The sequence below is a fragment of the Thamnophis sirtalis genome, unplaced genomic scaffold, assembly GCF_051295495.1.
Source record: "Thamnophis sirtalis isolate CommonGarterSnake01/CBP01778 unplaced genomic scaffold, rThaSir2_p1.2 scaffold_10, whole genome shotgun sequence".
Classification (NCBI taxonomy): domain Eukaryota; kingdom Metazoa; phylum Chordata; class Lepidosauria; order Squamata; family Natricidae; genus Thamnophis; species Thamnophis sirtalis.
This window is the reverse complement of record NW_028261390.1, coordinates 17,081,320-17,105,999: the sequence shown is the minus strand read 5'-3', so window position 1 is coordinate 17,105,999 and position 24,680 is coordinate 17,081,320.

Here is a 24,680-nt window from a genome sequence, read left to right as displayed (position 1 = left end):
AAAAAAGCACTTTAACTTTTAAGCCAGACTTTCCCATATCTTATCTGAACTGGAACAAAAAGAAATGTAAACATAAGGGTTTTCTGTCATTCTAAACAAATATTCTAACCAAAAAGGGATGCGGTGGCTCAGTGGCTAAAACGCTGAGCTTGTCGATCAGAAAGATGAGCAGTTCAGCAGTTCGAATCCCTAGCCTCGTAACGAAATGAGCTCCCGTTACTTGTCCCAGCTTCTGCCAACCTAGCAGTTTGAAAACATGTAAAAAATGCAAGTAGAAAAATAGGGACCACCTTTGGTGGGAAGATAACAGCTCTCCGTGTGCCTTCGGCATTTAGTCATGCCAGTCACATGACCATGGAGACGTCTTCGGACAGCCCTGGTTCTTCGGCTTTGAAACGGAGATGAGCACCGTCCCCTAGCGCCGGAAACAACTAGCACACACCTTTAGCTTTACTATCAGTTTGATATTGAAACATTAACAAGAAATAGATGAATGAATGCAGCATATCTTACTAAATTTAGAACACTGTAATAACTAGAAATAGACATAGAGATAGACATAGAGATAGTGGAAGCATAATTTTACCTGACAGAAAGATTACTACTTTTGAATTTTTAAAACATTAAAAACTCAGGTCTACTGCATAGGCAAATGTTACTGATTGAATTATTTTTCAACATCAGAAAAAGCATATCATGGCTGTTGGAAACCCATGTACCAAATCAATACTTTTCCTAAGAAACCTAGCATTATGAGAAATTGCCTTACATTCTTCTATTCCTTATTATCTGCACAATTGTCTACCTTCTCAGTCTAATTGCAAGGTAGATGAAGGAACAGGTGCATATTTCAAGCTCTGTTAAGCACTACAAATTTTAAGTGTCTCCCCAGACTGATGAGTGATGTGCCATGAACCACTTTGGAAGCTTTGAAATTTTCAACAAATAACATGGACAGCTTCCCATCTCGTTGCTCCTTGCAGATTTCTCTCTCAGCAGTTAGCAAGCATTATCAGTTTTGCTAATTAAACTTACAGAGCAGAGAAGAAATTGTAAATACAATTGACCACACAGCTTTCTGCTGAACAATCTATAGCAGACAGCAGGAAGCCAAGAAGCAGTCATCCTGAGCACAAGATCTTTCTCCACAAAAACAGGACAAAAGTGAATTGAGGAAGACAAAGTAATTCTTGGTCAAAAGCAACCACAATAAAATCCAGTTTTACCTCAGGAGAAAGGGGTGTACTGCGGTTGTGTCAGACAACTGAAAAGAAACCCAGTTTGACCATTTTAGCATGGCATTTCCAAATTGTAACAGAAACTCCAAGAACAATTTGCAATTTTCTTCTTTTGTTATGCTTTGTTTTCCTTGCACAGTTGGGGATTAGCTGTTCTAGGCAAATAACATGTCATTAATTCAGTAGTTTTAAAAACAAGGCAGTCAGGGTTCTCTTTGGAAAAAATAAAATGTCATATTTAACAAACTTTGCCCTATGATATATTTCAACATAATGTGCCAGAGGGGGAAAAAAAACTCACAAAATCAGAGATACAACTGTGGGAAATATCCATTTATCCTTCAGGTGATTCAAGAAATTTGCTGAACTACCTACTACTGATATCTAATCATGAGTGCACATTTCATTCATACATTCAAAACAAACATCTCAATATACTTAACTATCAGACTGAACAAATTCAAGTTATTTTCTTTCTTTCCTCCTAAGAATAACATTAAATAAGGATTAGTTTACTGATTTGTAAAATAAAAATTCAAACTATCCTTCATTCCACATTATCAGCTTGTCACTAATTACTGTAATCAATCCATATTAGACCCATTTTTAAATCAATATTGCTCAGGTTAGACAGCTTATTTTTCATCCTGGATCAATTTTGTGTTTTTTTTAATTATTTAATTTATACATCTTTCCCACTCATAGTTTGCATTCTGAGCCAAGCATATGAATAACACTCAAAACAGAGTTTTAAAAAGGGCTTAATGTAAAGCCAATATTATGAAATCTAGTGGTCAGTGCTGAACTTAATGTCAAACTTGGAAGCCATCTTTTGTGTTGGGCCTTCAGGACTGTCACAGTTATTGCTGTGGGAAACTGGGAGGGGGGGGTTAAATTGAGTGGGATGGATATAGTCAAAATAACATTCCTTACTCAGAGAGTCAAAGACATCTTGCCCTGCACGTGGAGTGACGTGATTGGGAGGCATCTCCAGTTTTGAATGGTGCTTGATTGGATCATGTGATGGACATGTGGGTGCTGGGCATTGACTTGAACTTTTGTTTGGGTAGGGAAAACCTGGAAACTTTCAGATTTGGGTTTTCCCAGATGTGCCAATATGACATCTCTAATAAAATGGAACTTTGAGGATTCTCAAGCCTCAGACCCTTCTTTTGTTAGGGCTGTTACTTGGAACCCTGGCACTTAATTTGCTAAAAGCGTGGTTTGCAACAGTCTCCAAATAAGTAATTATTTAGGTCCACTAAGAACCAAAAAGCAAAATTGTAAAGCTATTTTTCTTTCATGAAACATGCAGTACTCAGTCTGATTATGTAAATCCAATCCAAACCTCAGGAGAAATCTATCTGAAATATACTATCAGTTATGACTGTGGTCATGGACAAATGCAGCTGGGGTCAACAATGTCAAAATTGCAGGCATAATGGGATGATTGAGTCAATTTGAGGTTAGAACTTCCATCAAAGACAGAGATAATTTGGAAGACTCTTCTTGCCTTTCTGTTATTGTTTCCATCTTCAGTATCTATACTGACAGTGTTGTAATATTGCTTCTTCTCTCTTCTAATAATTATCTGGAATTTGTTTTGTTATGTTTGTTCCTGCGATTTTTGTCTGCGTTCATTTATTTGAAGAATTCTTTCCTCATTTTTGCAGCTTTGATTTCATTCCACAATTTCACTGGTTCCCTATCAATGAGTCTCAGAATGTTCTTCTTGAAAATGAAGGTATATGTTCAAGATCATATCATAGGAACTGTGAGATTATTCTTCCACCTTAGATTTATCTGGAATTGGCAGGTGAACATTTTATAATCTGTTTCACAGATAACATTTGGCTATATCTTGCTATCCTTGTCATTTCCATCTTCTTGTACCAATGATATAGAAACTCGATTTAATTTCTTTTTTAAAAAAATATTTTTTATTAAATGTTTTGATCTTTAAAAACAATAGGAAAGACACAGCAAAGAAAAAAAACACAATCACACAAAATAAAACACAGAACATAAATAACAATATACAGTAATTTTACAGCTTTCTATATCGGCTTTCCTTCTTAGCTTTTATAATTCTCCCTTCTGCGTTGCCTTCCTCTCACTTCGACTGATTAGATCGTACAGATTAGGCCTCCTCCGAGTTCCATCCGCCAGTCAGTGCCGACTGGCGACTATGCGGAGGAGAGCCTTCTCAGTAGCAGCTCCGACCCTTTGGAACAACCTCCCCGTGGAGATTCGCACCCTCACCACCGTCCAGACCTTCCGCACAGCCCTTAGGATCTGGCTATCCCATCAGGCCTGGGGATAAGATTCTAATTCGCCCCACCCAAATGTTGAATGAAAGTTGTGTTTTATTGTTTTATTTTTATTTATGCACTGTCTTGTGTTTTTATTTTGCACCCCCCTTCCCATGTATTGTAAGCCGCCCTGAGTCCCCTCAGGGAAAAGGGCGGCCTATAAATCATAAATAAAATCCTAAAATCCTAAACTATAACCTTGTCCTATAATGTAACAAACATAATATTAACACTTATAATAGAATTCATTATCTATACCTCCAAATATTTGTATTCTCTATTTTCTGTCTTGGCTTCTGTTTTCTAGACACTTGCACATTTTATGCTATACTTTATAGAAACTCAATTTAATTTCTATGCACTTTGGTGTTATCCATACGTACTTGTTACAATATTTTGACTGTTGGATGACTGTGTTAACAATAAAGAAATAGATAAGTAATTACCCTGTTACATTTCTATTTTCTAAACCATAAAGACCAACTATACTTTCCCCTTAATATCTATTTGTTTCATACTTTTATAATGAGATTCAGTTAAAACAGCCCTCTTGGCCAACTCTCTGATTATACCTGAATCAGATTATTGTTCTCAGTTAACAGCATTTCTGTCTTGCCTTGAATAAATGACTGAATTTGTAGTGAACATAGCAATAGCAATAGACTTATATATAAGGTGACCAGACATCCCACTTTTGGCAGGACAGTCACGATTTTTCAAAATTTGTCCCGTGTCCCGCAGCATGTTCAAAAAGTCCCAATTTTCCAAAAGAAAGAAAAGACGCTGAATCATCAATTTTAAAAAGGACGCCGTTTTAAAAAAAGTCTCTGAAGTGTCGTTCCTGATGTGGCCTTTAGAGGGCAGTGGTTTCCCTCCCTCCGCTCAGCTCGCTTGAAGTGCCCGACGAGGGAAGAGGTTCTCTCCTCTCCTGCGCATGCGCACACCGACATGTGACATTTTTGCGACAGCTGTCCGGTGGTCTCGGGCAGGGGGGGCTTTCCAGCGGTGGCAGCGTGGCGAGGAGGAGGCTCGGTCCCGGGCCAAGTGGCTCAGTCGTTGGAAGTTTTTTTTTTATAGCAGTTATAGCAGTTAGACTTATATACCGCTTCATAGGGCTTTCAGCCCTCTCTAAGCGGTTTACAGAGTCAGCATATTGCCCCCACAGTCTGGGTCCTCATGTTACCCACCTCGGAAGGATGGAAGGCTGAGTCAACCTTTGAGCCGGTGAGATTTGAACCGCCAAACTGCAGCTTAGCAGTCAGCTGAAATGGCCTGCAGTACTGCACTCTAACCACTGTGCCACCTCTGTGCACTCTAACCACTGTGCCACCACTGTGCCCGCTTCTTTCGGGCAGCCATGCCGTGCAAGCTGCCATCAGCAACCTGGTCCGGGTGAGCCGAGGGGAGGCAGGCGGGGATCCGGTTGGGAGAGGCTGACGATGGAGGTGGCTTTTGAAAGGGTTGGGGGGCATTGGGTGAAGGCAATCGGGGGAAGGCTTTTTTTTTACAGTTCAGGTGTTCCGAGCCACCACCACCCCCGGTCAATGGTGTCCTGCTTTACCCATCTTAAAATCTGGTCACTTTACTTATATACTGCTTCATAGTCCTCTCTAAGCACTTTACAGAAACATTGTGTTGTCATTTTATTGACCTTGGAAGGAGTCAGTCTGCAGTACTGCATATATATTGCATTTTTGCTGACAAATAAGTGAAGGGAGACTAGTATAGATCTATTTCAAGCTATTTAGCTCTCATCAACTAACCATACCCTTACTGGGATTCAAACTTGGGCTGTTTTTACATGTTAGGCAGTTATATTAACCTCTAAGCCGCAATCTCTCTTCCCTTATCAGCTGAGCCAGGGGAATGATTAAGTGTTTTGTCAAAGCACCTGGAGTGGGGCTGAAAGGCAAAAGGGAAGCAGTATGCTGCCTCCCATATTTGGGCATACCAGGTGCTATATAATATTAAGTATTTCTATATCATAATTTGCATCAGACATCTATTTAGTCAGTCTTTTTAAACCAAATGGGGCAATATAAGAATTGTGAATTATCCTTACTTCCATAAATGTTTTTCTTTCTCTTCCTATATGTCTCAAATAAAGAATGTGTGTGGTTTCATTAAATAAAGAGGGATTGACCAATGTCTTAAATTTATATCCTTTCTTAAGTGCTTTGCTGGATTGCAGCCTTAGTCAATATGCAAGACGAAAATTATTTATCACTGTTTTTCAAATTCTTTCTGTTCCAAGTATCTACTTAAAGAAATATCCTAGAGTAACCAATTTTAAAAGGGAAAGGTTAGTCCAAATGAAAGAAGATGCTAATCTCCCTCCCTCCCTCCCTTTCTCTCTTTCTTACATATGCACACATCATAGACTAGATAACTAAGAGATACAAACTCAACAATTGATTACTATTAAGGTTGTGACTCTCCTAAAATCATCCCAGTTGTTTTTAGAAATTACTGCAAACATCTTCCATGTTGTGTGATATATCAGTAATTTTTTTGCCTTCCTTAAAATAGCTTTCCATTAAATCTTACCTATAATGGACAACTATTTGAGCAATGGGTTTTTAATGTTCCCTAAACTTGTTTTCCTGCAATTTTATTTCAAGAGTAAGTTGCATCATTAGTGTATAAGAAAGTGGGATTTGGTGGTTCTATTGTCCTGCCATTCTTGGTTGGGATATGGTTTCCTTCTTGATGTACTGTATCCTTATTTAAACTATTTTTTTCTTCCATGATTGCTTCTCTCATGCTGTTTCCTGCTTATCTGATGTTGGCTACTATAAAGGATGTGCTCGGGGCTATTTACTTCCTTTCTTGAGTTTTGATTACATCATTTTAATGTATGTAGATGGAGTTTATCTCTATGTGTTTGCTGATAGCACATGACTTGCAGACACTTTACTAACCAAGATTTCCAAAAACAGGAAACTGGTTATCTTTGTAATATCTAGCAACACAAAGGACAGACACATAATGTAACATCGAGGAGCACAAAAGATAACCCCACAACTTCATTAAACATGCTTCACTATTAAACTCATTGCAACCCAACTACTACAACTGATGAAAAATATAATTCTTCCATAGATCAAAAACATCTCTGAGACAACCCCCTGGCATCAAACTCTTGGCATCATTGTAAAACAGGAAGAAACAAAAACAAAAGTTCTCCAAAACATTGTAAGCATCCAGTAACCAAAGAAGAAAAAAATAGAAATCATCTAGTACAACATCCAATGTAAGGATTGCAATAACTATTATGTAGCACAAAAAGAAGACTGGCAGAACACAACCATGAACATCAACTGGTAGTCATAAGACATGATGATCATCCTTTAATCTCTCAACACATTCACAAATTCAGCCATGAACATCAACTGGTAGTCATAAGACATGATGATCATCCTTTAATCTCTCAACACATTCACAAATTCAGCCACTGTTTCAATTGGGAAAATTGGCATTCTAGACCACACCAAATCTCTAAATGCTTGGAAGCTTGGCATTCAGATAAATCAGTCATCCAATATGTATAGAGGTAAACCCCATCTGCATCATTTAGAAGATGAGAATCAAAAAGCAGGCAGGCAGGCAGGCAGGCAGGCAGGCAGGCAGGCAGGCAGGCAGGAAGGAAGGAAGGAAGGAAGGAAGGAACCGTGCCAGAACACATCCATCATGACAGCCCAAACCTAATTTTTATTGCTCGCAATAAAATTCCTTATATCACCAGGCTTGAAATTTTAGGATAACCTTGAACTACACCATCTACATTCCAACCTAAGCTTAGTATACAAGATTATCTGCCATAGCGTCCTACCTGTTAGTGACTACTTTAGCTTCAACTGCAATAGCACAAGGGCTATCAATAGATAAAAACTAAATACAATCCGCTCTAATCTTGATAGCAGAAAATTTGACTTCAGCAATAGAGTAGTAAATGTCTGGACCACTCTACCTGATCCTGTTGTTAATTCCTCTAACCCCCATACTGTTTACCTTAAACTGTCCACTGTGGACCTTACACGTTTCTTAAGAGGACCCTAAGGGGATGCATGCATAAGTGCACCAACATGTCTACCGTCCCAGCCCTACTGTCCCTGTTTATATGTACTCATTGTATGTGTTTATGGCTATGTTTTGCTTACTTATATTCATTTATTTGTGCCATTTTTCATGTGTCCATGTCTATGTATATACTGATACTTGTTTACTTGTACTTGTTGACAAATAAATAAATACAATAATAAATAGATCAGCAAGAAGCAGCATCAGATCAATCATGGAAGTAGAAATACCCTAGTCAAGGAACCATCAAGGAATAAAATACTCTCCTATCAAAACTGGCAGGACACATCACCATATATAAAAGAGCAATTAATTTTACTTTTCAGTATACTGATGGCGTTATCTAAACTAGTAATGAAACATCTGCAGGAAAACAAGCAGAGAAGCTCAAAGAATACCAAGAATGCAACACTTCAACCCTGAGCTACATATATTCTCGATTCCTGGGATTACCTGGGTATATTTTAGCCTGTTCCAAAGTAGTGTCCTGTCGGTATGCAAGCCTACTTTCTAATCTTAGTAGGTCTTCTAAAACATTTCCAGGTTTCAGGATCCCATGGCTTGACATATCAACAGAAAAGAGTCCCTGAAGTTTGAAATGGATAGATATGTATATTAAATTGTTGTAGTCTCTTCATTTCGTTCACCGCCACACAAATGCCAATTTCCACTGTCATCCCTTAAAAGAGCTACTTTAATTTTATTAGTGGTGCACAATGTTTCATCTGAGCCAAATAAAACAGCAGCTAGCAACAAGAGTTGATTAATTTCAATGATTGATAATTGTTATATGTTTTTTGATATATGCTTTTTTTAGTATTTGTGATTATTGCTTTGGAAACAGTTTTGGCATAAACAAACTAGATATAAAAAAAAGGTGAAATAATATATTCTGGATTCAATTTTCATAAAATTAGAAAGTACCACTCTGGTACTGATAAAATGTGCTCAACATGAGTAAAATGCTAAAGGTATTTATGAGTCAAACATCAAATCTTGATTTTCCTCTTGGTACAATACCTGTTGAATGGCATGCTCTCTTCTCTTTGGCATATAAATTATCTATTTGGAAGTAATTTAAATGTATAATGTAAGCCAGTTTATTGTAGTGGCTGCTGGCCTAAAAGTCAGGAGAGTGTGAGTTCTAGTCCTACCTGAAGCATGAAAGCTGACTGGGTGACTTTGGTTCAGTCACTCTTTCTCAACACAACCCATTTCACAGGGTTGTTGTGAAGGAAAATAGGAAGAAGAAGGAATATTATGTAAGTTCAACATCTTGTTACTTATAAAGTAATAAAAGCATGATAAAAAATATAATAAATGCAGATTAGGACGTTGTTATGCTTCAGACTGCACAAATCCCTAAGAAAAATGATAAAAAGTTTTTTTTTATTAAACACAAATTAAAACATTGGACACAGTGTAACTGTCCTGGTGAAATCTATGCCATATATGCTAAGATATAAAGTTATACATGCTCTGCTTTTTAACATCTGATCTATTCCGCCCTGCTTTTTAACATCTGACCTATTCCGTATTTACAAATATAGAAATATCATATTTCCAACCATGTTGCTTTTGTTTATCTTATACATTTTCACTGTTATGGTATCATACCAGAGGTGGGCTCCTACCAGTTTGCAACTATTCAGTAGAACTGGTTCGTCAAATCTACCGAACCGGTTAGAAGAGGTTCCACCAGTGGACCCAGAAAGCAGGCCACACCTACAGAAGAGGTTCCAAAATTTTTTGAAACCCACCACTGGCAAGGATCTTGTAACTTGACAGCTTTAAGACTTGCATGCTTCAATGCCAGAGTTTCTGAATAGCTACTTGGACCAACCTAAGTACTAATTCATAATTTCATATCCGGTCATATGGGCAGGAAGCCACTCCCACAAAGGAGGCCACACACACAGAATAGGTTCCAACAATTTTTGAAACCCACCACTGTATCATTCATAATTCTAGTCTCCTTTCTATGAATCTTAGCCTTTGCCTATTTTGGGTCTTTCCTTTTTTGTTCCAACCATCGATAAAATTTATCCCAGATGTTATAATATTATGATTCATCTTTATTCTTCAATTCCCATGTCAATTTATCCATTTCAGCACTGGTCAGAATTTTCCTAATTATTTCCCCTTATTGTGGAATTTTCCTGTTTTCTAATTTTGGGCAAAGACCATTCTTTGATCCTTTTTTGATAAGGAACTTGACTCAAAAGAAGAAAAGGGAAACTAAATGTTTTTTTTAAATGTGAACGTAGGTACAATTCTGTTTCTTTTTAATGAAGAGAATAAAACAGAACAGAATAAAACATCCTATGACTATAATTGAAAGGTAATAAACAGCTTTAGTTTTTTGTGGCTTTTTGGAATTGTTGTGGTTCACCTGGTTTAAAATTAGAACTACGCTGACTAAGGTCTGACCTAAGCATAGTACACAAAATTGTCTGCTACATCCTACCTGTCAATGACTACTTCAGCTTCAATCACAATAATACACGGGCAAACAATAGATACAAACTCAAGGTAAACTGTTCCAAACTCGATTGCAGAAAATATGACTTCAGCAACAGAGGGGTCAATGCCTGGAAAGTACTACCTGACTGTTGTTACATCCTCAAGCCCCCATAACTTTAACCTTAGACTGTCTACATGGACCTCACCCCATTCCTAAGTGGTTTGTAAGGGGGTGTGAAGACACACACCAGAGTGCCTACCATCCCTGTCCTATTGTTCCCATTTTATTGTAGCCATTTCCTGTGTTCATGTCCAGATTTATACTTATACGTGCTATTTCATACATGCCCGACAAACTAAATAAATAAAACTGGAATCTCTACCTGGAAATACCTCTCTGAGACAGTTTTCTCACGACTAAGCATTATCCTTAAAGGCTATGACTACAACTCCTGGTTTGGAGTTATAAGAATTACCACAGAAACTGTTAATACCACTTGATAAGACCACACTTGGAATATTGCATACAGTTTTGGTCGCCATGATCAGTGGTGGGATTCAGCCAGTTCACACCACTTTGGGAGAACTGGTTGTTAACTTTCTGAGCAGTTTGGCAAACTGGTTGTTGGAAGAAATCATTATTGCAGAGAACTGGTTGTTAAATTACTTGAATCCCACCATTGGCCATGATATAAAAAAAGATGTTGAGACTCTAGAACCATAATGGCGAACCTATGACATGCATGCCACAGGTGTCACATGGAGCATCTCTGTGGGCATGCGAGCTATTGCCCTATGTCAGCTCCAGCACGCATGGGCGCACCAGCCAGCTGATTTTCTGCCTCTCTGGAAGCTGGGGCAGACCATTTTCACCCTCCCCCAACCTCTCTGGAGGCCCCTGGAAGCCAGAAACAATCAGTTTCCTCAGGTAGGCCTGTAGGCCCGTTTTTCGCCCTCCCCAGGCTCCGGAGGCTTTCCTGGAGCCTAGGGAGGGTGAAAACAGCCTCCCTCAGGGGAAATCCCAAGCTCAGCTTGGGGGTGAGCAGTGCACCAGCAGTGTGGTATGCATAGGGGGAGCGTGGGAGGATTTGTGTATGCATGTGCATGTGGGGTGAGCTTTGCATTATGGGTGCTGGCATGCAACAACAAAAAGGTTAGCCATTACTGCTCTAAAAAGAGTGCAAAGAAGAATAACAAAGATGATTAAGGGACTGGAGGCTAAAATATATGAAGAATGGCAACAGGAATTGAGTATGTTTAGTTTAATGAAAAGAAGGACTAGGGGTAATATGATAGCAGTATTGCAATATTTGAGGGGAAGCCACAAAGAAGAGGGAGTCAAGCTATTCTCCAAAGCAGCTGAAGGCAGAACAAGAAGAACAAGACTGTAGAAAAGTAAAACATCGAACAGCTTGCTGATATATAATAGGATTTTATGCATCATCTACTTCTGTAGATTCAAGTTGGTTCATAAACAAGGAAAATATCATTTTATTAAAGCTGGAATGGTTAGAAAAGCTAGCTATAATTAAATGGCTTTTGGCCCAGGTTTTCTACTATAAGTCATCATTAGGATTAAAGTCCGTGGAGTTGAAAGGCTATAATAACTTTTATAAATATAGAAATAAATGTATAATGTTATTTTTATTTTAACTGAAGTAAAATTATTGGTAAATAATACTTTATTGCTTCATAATATAACAAAATAAAAATATTTGGAAGTGGATCTCATCAGATTCATTTGATTAATGGAGTTTTATCTGCTTTAATTTTTAATTTTTATCAGCCTTGGTCCGCATCAGAATATGGATCTCTCTGTGTTTAATTAAGGATGTAAAGTTACCTTACCAATAAGGTAAGCATTAAATATACATATTCCACTCAATTAGATTATTAAAAAAATAGTCTGTTCATAATGACATTTTGATTTTGTTATCTTTTTTCATTAAATGAAAGTGTAAAGGTACTACATAAAAAGTGTAAGGCAGTGGTTCCCAAACTTGGCAAATTAAGACTTGTGGACTTCAACTCCCAGAATTCTGGGAGTTGAAGTCCACAAGTCTTAAAGTTGCCAAGTTTGGGAACCACTGGTGTAAGGTATTCCTTGTATAGTTTAAATCTAAGTAAAATTGAACAAAAAGTCCTCTTTATTGCTCTTTTTCATGGTTTAAGGGCTCCAGTGCAGACATTTTAAAAAGCCCATAGATTTGCAAAAAATGTCCCACCTACAAAAAAAAAAAGAGGAAAAGTTACATTTCATTTAAAGGACTGAAATCCTATATATATCTATATACTATATATAAAGCCAAATACCACTCACTCATGAAATCTCCAGAACTGTAAAACCTACAAACTTGACATTTCATACGTGTGTTCCTCTTGGCTTCTAGGTGCTCGCTAAGAAAGGATTTCTTGAAATGGTCATCAGATCATCAGTATTTCTTACACAGTATTATATTAATACGTGTCAATGCTAAGGAGTTAGACGTTCTACTGCCCCTCCCCACCTGAAAGAAACTCTGCTCCAACTGCTAGTTGCCTTATATTAACATGCTCTGATGCTAAGGAGTTAGACATTCTACTCCCACTCCCCACCTGAAAGGAACTCTGCTCCAACTGCCAGTTGCCTTATATTAAGAGATTCTGACACTACCCCTTCGCTAGACTGGGCGTGGGTGTGGCCAGTGTATGACTTATCCAGCCTGTGGGCTGGGAGTTTAGACATTCTCCCTCCCCACCTGAAAAAACTTTGTTCCAACTTACAGTTGCCTTATTTTAACACGCTCTGATGCTAACGAGTTACACATTCTACATTAATTTTCAAGCTTTAAGTATCAAGCCTGATTTCATAGCGAAGCATGGTTATCCAGCTAGTTCAGCAAAAGCCTACATGCCAGTGTGGTCAAAGACAGCTAAAGTAATATGACTTTGAATGAAATAAAGTGAGTATTGCCTATAGTATGGTAAATCAGGAAATTGTAATGGGAGAGGGATACTCTCATTCGATTCAATATGTGGAAATTAGAATACTTAATTTATCAAGGCTGGATCTTTTTTTTTCCAAAAAAATTATTCTCTCAAAGATTTCTGTTAGCAAAAAAAAATGTTCAGGCCAACAGGATGATGCAAAAGTGCCAACCTAATCCCATTCAGCCAGTATATTTATAAAATAGAATTTAATTAAAAAGGAGATCCATTGTACTTAATGAGAAAGGGATAAGATGCATTGAAGAGCTGTGGTGGCCCAGTGGTTAGATTGTAGTACTAAAGGCTACTTCTGCTGACTGCCAGCTGATTGCAAGTTGGCAGTTCAAATCTCACCAGGCTCAAGGTTGACTCAGCCTTCTATCCTTCCGAGGTCAGTAAAATGAGGACCCCGATTTTGGGGGGCAACATGCTGACTCTGTAAACCACTTAGAGAGGGATGTAATAGTACTGTGAAGTGGTATGTAAGTGTAAGTTATTGCTATTGTAGGTTACCATTGTAAAGGATACTTCATTACATTAGTTCTGTAGTATTCAGCAATATCTTTTTTGTTATTGTTTTTTTATATTAAGCACATAAGGACATTTGTATTAGACTTATAGAAAAAGACTAACTAGATTTAACTATTCTGTTCTTTAAGTCCTTGATGAAAAAAATTTCTTGGGCTGCTTGGAAGATGATGCTTCAATTCTGGCTTTATGTTTTCTGATCATGTTTTCTCTATAGGATAACATTTTCTTTTGTGATGTACCTTCACCTAAGAAAGTCAGCTTGGAGAATAAAGCTCTCAAGATCTTATACCCATTATGGTTCATTATCTTTCATTAACTCTAATTGCTTCAACAGGTCTGCCCTTTATAAATTGCCAGGGGGACTGTATCCAAGTCCTATATATCTTAATGTATAACAGATTAACAGAGATGGAAGAGACCTTATAGGTCATCTACTCCAACCCGCCCACTCAAGCAGGAGACCCTACACCATTTCTGACAAATGGCAGTCAAATCTCTTCTTGAAAGTCTCAAGTGATAAAGCTCCCACAACTTCCAAAGGCATCTTCTGTTCCATTGGTTGATTGTTCTCACTGTCAGAAAGTTCCTCCTTATTTCTAGATTGAATCTCTCTTTGGTCAGTTTCCATCCATTATTCCTTGTCTGGCCTTCAGGTGCTTTGGAAAATAGCTTGACCCTCTCCTCTCTGTGGCAGCCCCTCAAATATTGGAACACTGCTATCATGCCTCCGCTGGTCCTTCTCTTCACTAGACTAGCCATGCCCAGTTCCTGTAATCATTTGTTTTTATAATTATTACCCATTAAAATAGAAAAGGATGGGATTACTTTTTCCATTTCTGCAAAATTCTCTCTCTTTACTGCAAATTCTATTCAGTATCACATATTTTCCCACAATTTTTCCATGAATTCATTTTTGAAGTTGTATTATGTAGGAAATGTGTGGGTTTTTTTATGCAATGTTTTTATAAAATTGACATATTTTTCTCCAGCATTTTTTTTGGCTTAAGATATATATTTTTAGTTGGGAATCTGGCCAACAAGCATTCAGAAAAATGCCATTGTTGCTCTATATTAGGAGATTCAAAATCAGTTATTTGTATGTTTGCCATTCAGCAGAATTTCTCACCTGGAATTTTTTTTTTTTTTTGCAAATGTTGTTCTTTGCAGATAAACAAATTCAAATGGACCATTTCAGTATCCACCCTTCCTTCCTTGCTCTCTTCTTCCCTTCCTCCTTCCCAAATATATTGACAAGTGTTTTCTTGCTTTTTGCTACTCCAATGGCTACCTAGAAAAGACAATGTAATTCATCATGTTCACTTCAACTGTTCAGGTTAAACCTTTTAGAAAATGCTGCAGGGATGTACGCAACATAATTGTCCCAGCTCTATGGCTCACTCTTCTTTGATTTGTCCACTTCTAATCCAGTTATCGCTGTGAGTAGATTTTCTCAAGAGCTCACATCACTATAGACTACCCCAAAACATTAATTTAGCTCACAGTTTAAGTCACTAGGGATAAGCAATTATCCCAAAACATTGTCAATATAATGGCACAATAAGGGGGAAAGAAAGAGAATTAAACAAATTTAAAACAAGGTTAAACTTAAGTTTCATGATGAGAGTGAAATGAGGTATGTTTCTTTAACCATTTGGCTGACAAACTGAAGGCTGATTGTAATTGAAATTTACAAATTGTAAATAATTATATACTGTATATGCTACGAACTAGCACAAAACAGCAGTCTGGTTCTTCTCATTCATTTTGAGGGGAAAACGCTTTAGGTATTATTCAAAGGGGGGAAAACATTCCCTGGGGTAGAATGTGTTCTTACAATTTAGCTACGAAGTAATCAAGGGATGTGGAAACTTGTGAATGTCCTTTCTTCGGCGTATGATAATGTCTCCAGCAGTCTAAAGTATCTCTGTTTCCTATGTTTCAGTGAAGCTCACGGGAAGATGTTTCTACTGTTTGACTTTTCATTCAAATTACCAATAGGAAGGATTTTTGTATCATTCAGAAATTCTTCTTCCCCTGGAGAAATGTTGGAGAAATCATCCCAATTTTTCTTCCCAGAAATTTAGAGAGAAATATAGAGAGAAATATTTAATGTCGTTTGTGTACAGATAACCAGTTCTACTTTTTAGCACTTTCCATTTTTAGCACTTTTTAGCACCCTCTCTCCAAGGACTGGAAATGTGAAGCAAATACTAAGAATGGCTATTACATTAGTTAGTGGGGTCCAAGTCTAGCCAGAGTTGGGAGCCCCCCCAGAATTGTCTGAAAGATGGATGGCCATATAAATGTTTTAAATAAATAAATGGAGTCAACTATCTCTTCCCTGTGACTGCCACTCCAGTACTGGAAGACAGCTATTGTGTCACCCCTAATCTTCATTAGGTTAGACATACCAAGTTTCCTTAACCATTCCCCATATAGTTTAGCCTCCAGACCCCTTATCATGGTGCTCAAAGGGACCTTAAAGGTAAAGGTTCCCCTCGCACATATGTGCTAGTCATTCCTGACTCTAGTGGGGATGCTCATTTCCATTTCAAAGCCAAAGAGCCAGCGCTGTCCGAAGATGTCTCTGTGGTCATGTGGCCATCATGACTAAATGCTGAAGGCGCACGGAATGCTGTTACCTTCCCACCAAAGGTGGTCCCTATTTTTCTACTTGCACTTTTACATGCTTTCGAACTGCTAGGTTGGCAGAAGCTGGGATAAGTAACAGGAACTCATTTCATCATACGGTGCTAGGGATTCGAACTGCTGAACTGCTGACCTTTTGATCAACAAGCTCAGCATCTTAGCCACAGAGCCACAATGTCCCCTCAAAGGACCTTAGAGGTCTTCTAATTCAATCCCCTGCTCGAGACAGAAGATCTATGGAGAAATGTTTGTCCAGTCTTTAGTCTCTCTGCCTCTAGCTTCCAAAGTGTATTCTGAAAGCATTTCATTAATAATAACATATTTCATTGATAAAGTTCCCTTTTTTCTTTTTGTGAAGAACATAAGTGCGAGGAATAATTTCCAATTCTCTAGTGTAATAACCTTTCTGCAGCAACGTTTCAATGTTATGTTTAGTCTCTGCTTTCTTTTTTCACTCTCTCTCACTCTCTGAAACTTGAAATAGTATACCTTAAAAATGGTGGTATAATTATGATATGATATCTAACAACACATTTGCTATGAGGATTTAAATATTTGTATTTGCAGAGTGCATATATATATAGTATCCCCACATAGAATATTATTAGAGTCCCATGTGTACATTTACTTAATTTCAGGATGAATCATCTCAACAAAAATTCACAATTTGTCACCAGACTGTGATCTTAGAAACATGGCTGCAATTGGAAGGAGGAGTTGAGGTCGCGACGATATGACGTGTGATCTTGGAGCTCTAAGATCACAGTCAATATTTCTGTGGACAGTCATTTTGGACCTAAACCAGCCTATAGAGACGATGATAGTAAAGAGCACATCCTGCTGATCTCAGGGACACACCAAAGTTCAATCGAGGAAAAGCTCTTTTTTCCGACAGAAACGAAGCCTTGAAGTTGCTGAAGTTGGGACAGCTCTGGAACAGAAAGAAAGCGGTAGAGAAAGTATGTCCAATTGGTGAGGAAATTTTATTATTAGAAAAGAGATTGCCCAAAGAAAATCATAACTAAATTAAAATTGAAGACAGAAGAAAATAAGCGGTGAGATTAAGCTACATTAAACTTAGTGTGTTATCTTTTATTAATTTTTCTTTTACAGATGGAATTTCTGCAACTGTTTTCTATTTTTTAAATTAGATGGGTTAGTTTTTCTTCTTCTACTTTTTATTCTTTTTTTATACTTGTGGATTATAAATTTCTTTTTTTTATAACACTTGCTTGGATTATTTTTCTCTTAAGAATTTTTCTCCATAAGTTTGGAATATAAAGAGGGCTGTAACAGCAGAGAAAGAAAAAGTAACACTGGGGCTTAGAGGCTGGAGGCTTGGAAACATTGTTTTTTCTTTCTTCTCTCTGATCATTGGATTTACACTTCAAGGCATTTTAATTTTGTTTATTGAGAGAGATAGTGGATGTTTACACAGGTGCTCTTCGGGAGCTCTATCAGTAGCTGGACTGGAGTGAAGAAGCCTTGAACTGAAAGATTGAAATATAACAAAAAGCTTTTAAAGCTATAGTGACAGTGTTTATATTTGGAATAATAGCACAACATGAAAAGGAAATATTAATATTGCAAATGATTATGTTTTAAATTCAAAAAATATTAGTAATACAGAGAAAATTGAGGAGAGAATGTAAAATGTAGAATGAAGAACAACAAAAGAGATGGAAAAATTGAGGACATTTATCAAATGGAGAAAGTTGAAGACAGAGTTCCAAAAATTGAAGGAAAAAAGGAGCAAAGAGATAAGAAAATTGTTGATACTGACAGTAAATTGAGCATGGTTGGAAATAGCAAGAGTGGACTATGGAAAGGGGAGACGGACTGGAATTCTATCTCAGACCTCAAAGTACAGAGGAAGAAAAGAGAAAATTTGATGGAAGTAAGGAGAGAAATCTTGACAGAATTATCGATGATAACCAAAGATAAGTTGATGGAAGGAACAGATGGAGGGTTTTGAGTGTTCATAAAATATGCCATGAACAACAAGGTGCGAAGAGAAGTCCATATAAGATCTACCAAGAAAACAACCAGAATGTTAATTCTACAAATGGCATGAGATATAAAACTGCACTACTTTTGGAAAGACACAGATTGATGTAATGAAAATTTATAATAAAAATTAAGTCAAACTTAGTTAAATTTAGAGTATCATGTATAAAATGGTGTGAAAATAATTATAGTCACATAAATAAGTAATAATGATAACATTATATATATATATATATATATATATATATATATATATATATATATATATATATATATATATATATATATATATATATATATATATATATATATATATATATATATACTAGTTTGATGACATGAAATTTTATGCAAACTGCAAATGAGGACTATGAGTGGAAGTTTAAAGGTTTTTGTTATTGAATATAATCAATTTTTATTTAGATTATGTTATAAAGATGTAATGTCTCTGAATGATTTTAGGAGGATTTAATGGAATGCCATTTTATAGATTTACTTCAAATTTAGAATATTTCATACAAAAGGATGTAAAAGCAATTAGATGCCTGCTTAATAGTTATAACTTTTTATATAATACACTGGATTGATGATATGACAATGATAATAATGTATGTATATTAGATTGATCATTTGTGATTTTATATACAATTGAAAGTGAGGACTATGGATATGATGCACAAAACCTTTGCAACCAAACAACATGATGTACGTAATTAAAGAAGGTTCTATGTATTATGTGTTGTCTGTCTATGTCTGTTCAAAAAAGAAAAATATTCTTTTTTTAAAAAAAAGAGAGGCAGAGACAAGGAAAAGGAACAAGAAATGATATTCAATGATTTTTGGGTTGGTGGAAATACCACCCCAAGAAAATATAAATTAAGAGCTGGAAGAGACACCTGAAACAATAGAAAGGAGTAGAAGAAATGAAAAGAAAAGGAGGGAAGGAAGAGAGAGGTGAGGAGAGGAAGATGGAAGGAAGAGGGAGAGAAGGAGAGAAGTTAGGAAGAGGTAAGGTAGAAGGACGGGAAAGGAGAGAAGGAAAGAAGAAAGTAGAGAAGGGAGGGAGGGAGAGAAAGGAAGAGAGGACAGGAGATGAGAGGAAGAGGAGGGAAGGAAGATAGGAGGAGAGGAAGATGGAAGGGAGAAGGAGACAAAAAGAGAAGGAGAGAGGGTAGGAAGGGGGAGAGGAAGAGAGGAGGAGGGGAGAGGTAACGGAAGAAGGAATGGAAAGGAGGAAGGAAGGAAGTAGAGAAGGGAGGGAAGGAGAAAAGAAAGGGAGAAGAAGATGGTGTCAAAACAGGTGAGAGATGGTAAATAAAACAACCCAACGTTGTCACATATCAGCCTGCAGGCTGCCAGTTTGACACCCCTGAACTAGATGAAAATTAACCAATGGGATTTTAATCCAAACAGATTATCAGGACTATTAAATTTAGTTCCTCAAACTGGACATGTTCAATTTAATACATTGTCAAAACTGTCCTAATGCTCATCACTGTCATGTTTTGGGGTACTTCAATATGCTAGGGGGAGGGGGAGAAAATAAGTGAAATTTCAAGTACATAACATGTTAACATATTCTATTATATTAATATATAGTATGTTAGTTCTTAGTAACGCACCAGGTTTTATCCAAGGCTCTAAAATACTGCAAAATATTGTAACATTTCTTTGAAGACAAGAAGCTGATTTGAATTGACCTAGCAATAAATAATGAGAAGAGAAACTGGACATTCACATCCATGGAGTTTTCTTAACTGATAAAATCAATTCAAGAAAAGACTTTGGGTGTCTCTATGGTATTAGATTATCTTCATTACACACAGGCGTGCTTTTGCTGAATCAGTTTCAGTTATATGTGATATCATATCAATTCCAGGAAAGAAAAACAGAACTCTTATAATCAAAACATTGTGAATCTGAAGCTGAGATATAGAAGATACATTTAAAATCATTAAAAATCTGTAACTGGGACAGATCTCAGCTTTTAAAATAATCAACGAGCAGTTTTCTGAAAAGTAGGCTAAAATTCAAGCCCCTTGATAAAATATAAGAGAAAGAAAGAAAGAAAGAAAGAAAGAAAGAAAGAAAGAAAGAAAGAAAGAGGAAAAGATAATGAAAAAAGAAGAAAGGAAGGAAAGAGAAACTAAGGAAGAAGGAAAGAAGGGAAAGGAAAGGAAGAAAGAAAAAAGAAAGAAAAAAGGGGGAGGGGAAAGGGAAGGAAGAAAAAGAAAGAAAAAGGAAGGAAGGAAGGAAGGATGAAAGGATGAAAGGATGGAAAGGAAGATGGCGAAAGAAAGAAGGAAGGATGGAAAGAAGAGAAAAAGAAAGAAAGATTGTTCATGATTATGAAAAATAGGAGTCAATACTCTAATATTGCATAGACCATGCATTAGATCAGACAGAAAATTGGATATTGATATAGTTATTCTGAAGAGTCAATAAGCTTTTTGATGACTGATATCTTCAGGCGGGCTGGTAGTATCAATATCACTATTTGGAAACTAGAGAAAGATACTGTAATGCAATATTCTCTTTGTGGCATCCTTAAGAGTAATCCTAGCTCTGACGACTAGCAAATTATCCATACTCTAGGGTTTTTATTAATGTCTCTTTAGCAGTAATGCAATGAACAGAAAATTAATACTTCTTCGGCTTCTTTATATGTCAATAATAGATTTTAAAAATACAGAAAAGAAGTGTTAATTAAAAGAAGATTTTAAAAGATGCAAATAATAGAATAAAGTGGGGTCATGGTTTTGCAAAAAATATGCTCAGTGGGTAAATTCTATCAACCTGAACCTATGAGCTGATTTTCTATGAATTAAAATATCCAAAGATATATACAACGCGAAACAATAAATGCTTCAAGTTGGTTTTCAAACAAAAGGAATAACACCTAGAACAATTTTTCATTAAATAGCATCTCTCTTTCTAGCAATCCCTTGTTTAGCAGACAATACTATTTAAAAAACCAGAAACTGAAAAAATAGAAAGTAGTTATATCCAGTTTAAAAATTCTTTAATTAGGATCCCAAATTAATTGATAGATTGATTATGTGCCATCAAATCATGATCAGTTCTTAGTAACAACGTAGAAAGATCGGATTGTTGTTGGGGGCAATATGCTGACTCTGTAAACCGCTTAGAGAGGGCTGAAAGCCCTATGAAGCGGTATATAAAAATCTGCTATTGCTATTGCTATTTTCCTATGATGATCTGACCCTGCCTTGGTCTTTCTGATCTTCCATTGACATTGAGGCTTTATTGGTTATCCCTTGGACCATATCAAACTGCAAAGTTCCAGAAACAAATTATTACTAAAATTTGATAAAAGCAATTTAAAATGGAATTGGAATAAAATACGATTTAAAATGGAATTGGAATAAAATGCAGTCTAAAATGAAATTGGAATAGAATACAATAATTCAAGATATAGATAAAATATGATAAAATTGTATTTTGGTATCAATTGTGTATTCATTACAGCTGTAACTGAGTCTATCCACCTTTGTTGCTGGTTACTCTCTTTTTTTTCTTTCCATCTTTCCCAGCATTAACAGCTTTCTCCAGAGAGCTAGGTCTTTACATAATGTGTCTGAAGTAGGATAATTGAGCCTCATCATTTGTGCCTCAAGTGAGAATTCAAGGGTTGAATTGTTCAATATACATTGTTTTGTTTTCCTTCACTGGCTATGATATTCTCAGGAGTCTTCTGCAAGCCCAAAATTGGATTGGATTTCTGGTGTTAACACCAGAAAAACAATCAAGCAGTAAACAACAGTCTAAAAAAAAACTACCAAGAATAAAACAATACCTACACCAACTGTGCCAGAGCAAGCTACTGTATATAAACAAAGACCAAACCCCTTGCTCCCTTCTAGCACTGAAAATGTTATCTCCTCCTCCTCCCCCTCCTCCTCCTCTTCTTCTGCTTCTTCTTTTTCTCCTCCTCCTCCTCCTCCTCCTCCTCCTCCTCCTCCTCCTCCTCCTCCTCCTCCTCCTCTTCTTCTTCTTCTTCTTCTTCTTCTTCTTCTTCTTCTTCTTCTTCTTCTTCTTCTTCTTCTTCATATTCTCCTCTGCCTCCTCCTCCTCCTTCAACTTCAACTTCACCTTCACCTTCTTCTTCTCGCAGATGAAGGAATACCTTGAAAAGGTCCACTTTTCAGATCACTGAATGCCACTTTGTATGATCAGCTGCGTCTCTGGGACACAGGCCCATGGCTTGCATGCTGTTATTGATGGCATCTTGCCATCTCTGTTTTGGATGCCCGTGAAGTTGCCAGCCATTGACTTCTAGTTGGTAGGCTATTTTGGCAATGGGGAAAGGTGCTGTTTTCTGAACATATCCATACCAGTGGAGCCAGCCTTCTCTCATCTTCTCTGTAATTGGTGCTGCACCAAAATGGTGTCAAATGGTGTCATTTGTGATATGGTCAAGAAGAGAGATGCCGGATGTCCAACGAGCACTCACATTTCCATGGCATGGAGAGAACATTTGGTCCCTGTTTTTGCTGCCCAGCATTCAGTGCCCTACAGTGCAACGGGGTAGATGGTTGTCTTGTAAATCTTAGATTTAAGATTTTCAGATTCATCTGTCACACAACACATCAGTGAATTCCCACCAATGCATCCAGGCTGTTACCTTGTCCGGTAATGAAACATCTACAAAATAACTAGGCTCAGAGAGCACTAAGGACTCCACAGTTCAACCCCTAAGCTACAGATATTCTCTTCTATTGCTTCAATAAACTCCCTTAATTTAAAAGGGTATGGAAGACTGAGATAGCCCAGAATGGGATGGCTAGTACAGGTGGGAAAGTTCTCAATAGTTGCACACCTGCTTGTTAGTCCAAATCCTGCAGACATCTGGGTTTCATCAAACTTGCCAAAAGAACAAATAGAATTATCCTGTGTACAAAGTATTGGGCCTGTTGCAAAGCATATTTTGTTTTCATGGAGAAGAAGAACCTTTCTATACATTAATGCAGAGGGCTAAGTAGATAGTGCAGCTTATGCTCAAATTTGTTTTCTGCTTAGTATTATATTGCACAACTTCGTTTTAAAATACAGACCTAATGAACGCAGAACACTTTGCCATATTAAGTGGAGAATTAAAGAACATGTGTGGGTAAATGAATCAGCATACATTCTTTATTGAGAAAGGAGACTTGGAATAATAGAATCTCTGAGAGCTACTTCCACCCACACATCACAATAGGAACTTCGGTGGGTCAACCAAGAACTGGAAATTAAAGAAGAATAGAAATGAACAGCATCTGCCTCTAAAGCAATAGCAGGACTATGTGCAAATAAATACAATCAGCACTTGCAAGGAGCAGCAGACCTACTGTTTAATTCATTTTATTTCTGCCTTCAGGTGCAACAACTATTTGTACTGATATGCATCACCCACTGACCTAAGTGGGTGCATACAAATATTAGTGATCCCTGAATAGGTTTGGGGTTACTTCCTGATACATCATTATTGAGACAATGCTTAATGGCAAGCCATAATTTCTTGCTCACATATTGTCAAATGTGGCCACGAGTCCAGAAAGTTTGGCAATGCTTGCATTGCAATAAAATAAATATCATTTTCAGTTGATTTCTCACAACTTTGCTGCTCTAATACCTTTGCACTTGGTATCTAATATAGGGCACCTTGGTTTGCTTTCTGTAAGATAAAAGTAAAGGTTCCCCTTCGTACATATGTGCTAGTCATTCCTGACTCTAGGGGGCAGTGCTCATCTCCGTTTCAAAGCCAAAGAGCCAGGGCTGTCTTGTTGCAGAAAATGAGGCAAGACCAGCTCTTTGTCAGAGGGAGAGGTTTATTTGCGCAAAGGTTCAGTAGCGATTGGTGAAGCAAAAATCTGAACCCCGAAGGGCAGTTGTTTACAGTCTTTTATACTCTTAGACAACTTATTGATCATCCCAAAGTACCTGGCCTTCCTGTGTCACGTAAACCCCTTTCCTGTGTCATGTAGACCTTGTACACGATCTCCCAAAACAGAGACATGACATTCATTACTCATTTACCTCCCCACAGGGGGTATTGGTACCAATATCCTATTTGTTTTAGTTAGGTGAAGCAAACAGAACAACTAATCTTAAAGGTAATCATTCCTTTTTCTCATTCCCCATGGTAAAGGAACTTTTAATACCCAAAGAATCTGTCTAGTTGTCAAATTCTCTTTTAGTCCGAAGACGTCTTCATGGTCATGAAGCTGGCATAACTAAACAACAGAGGCGCATGGAATGCTGTTACCTTCCCACCAAAGGTGGCCCCTATTTTTCTACTTCATTTTTATGTGCTTTTGAACTGCTAGGTTGGAAGAAGCTGGGACAAGTAATGGGAGCTCACTCTGTTATGCGGTGCTAGGGAGTCGAACCGCCGAACTGCCAACCTTTTTGATCAACAAGCTCAGTGTCT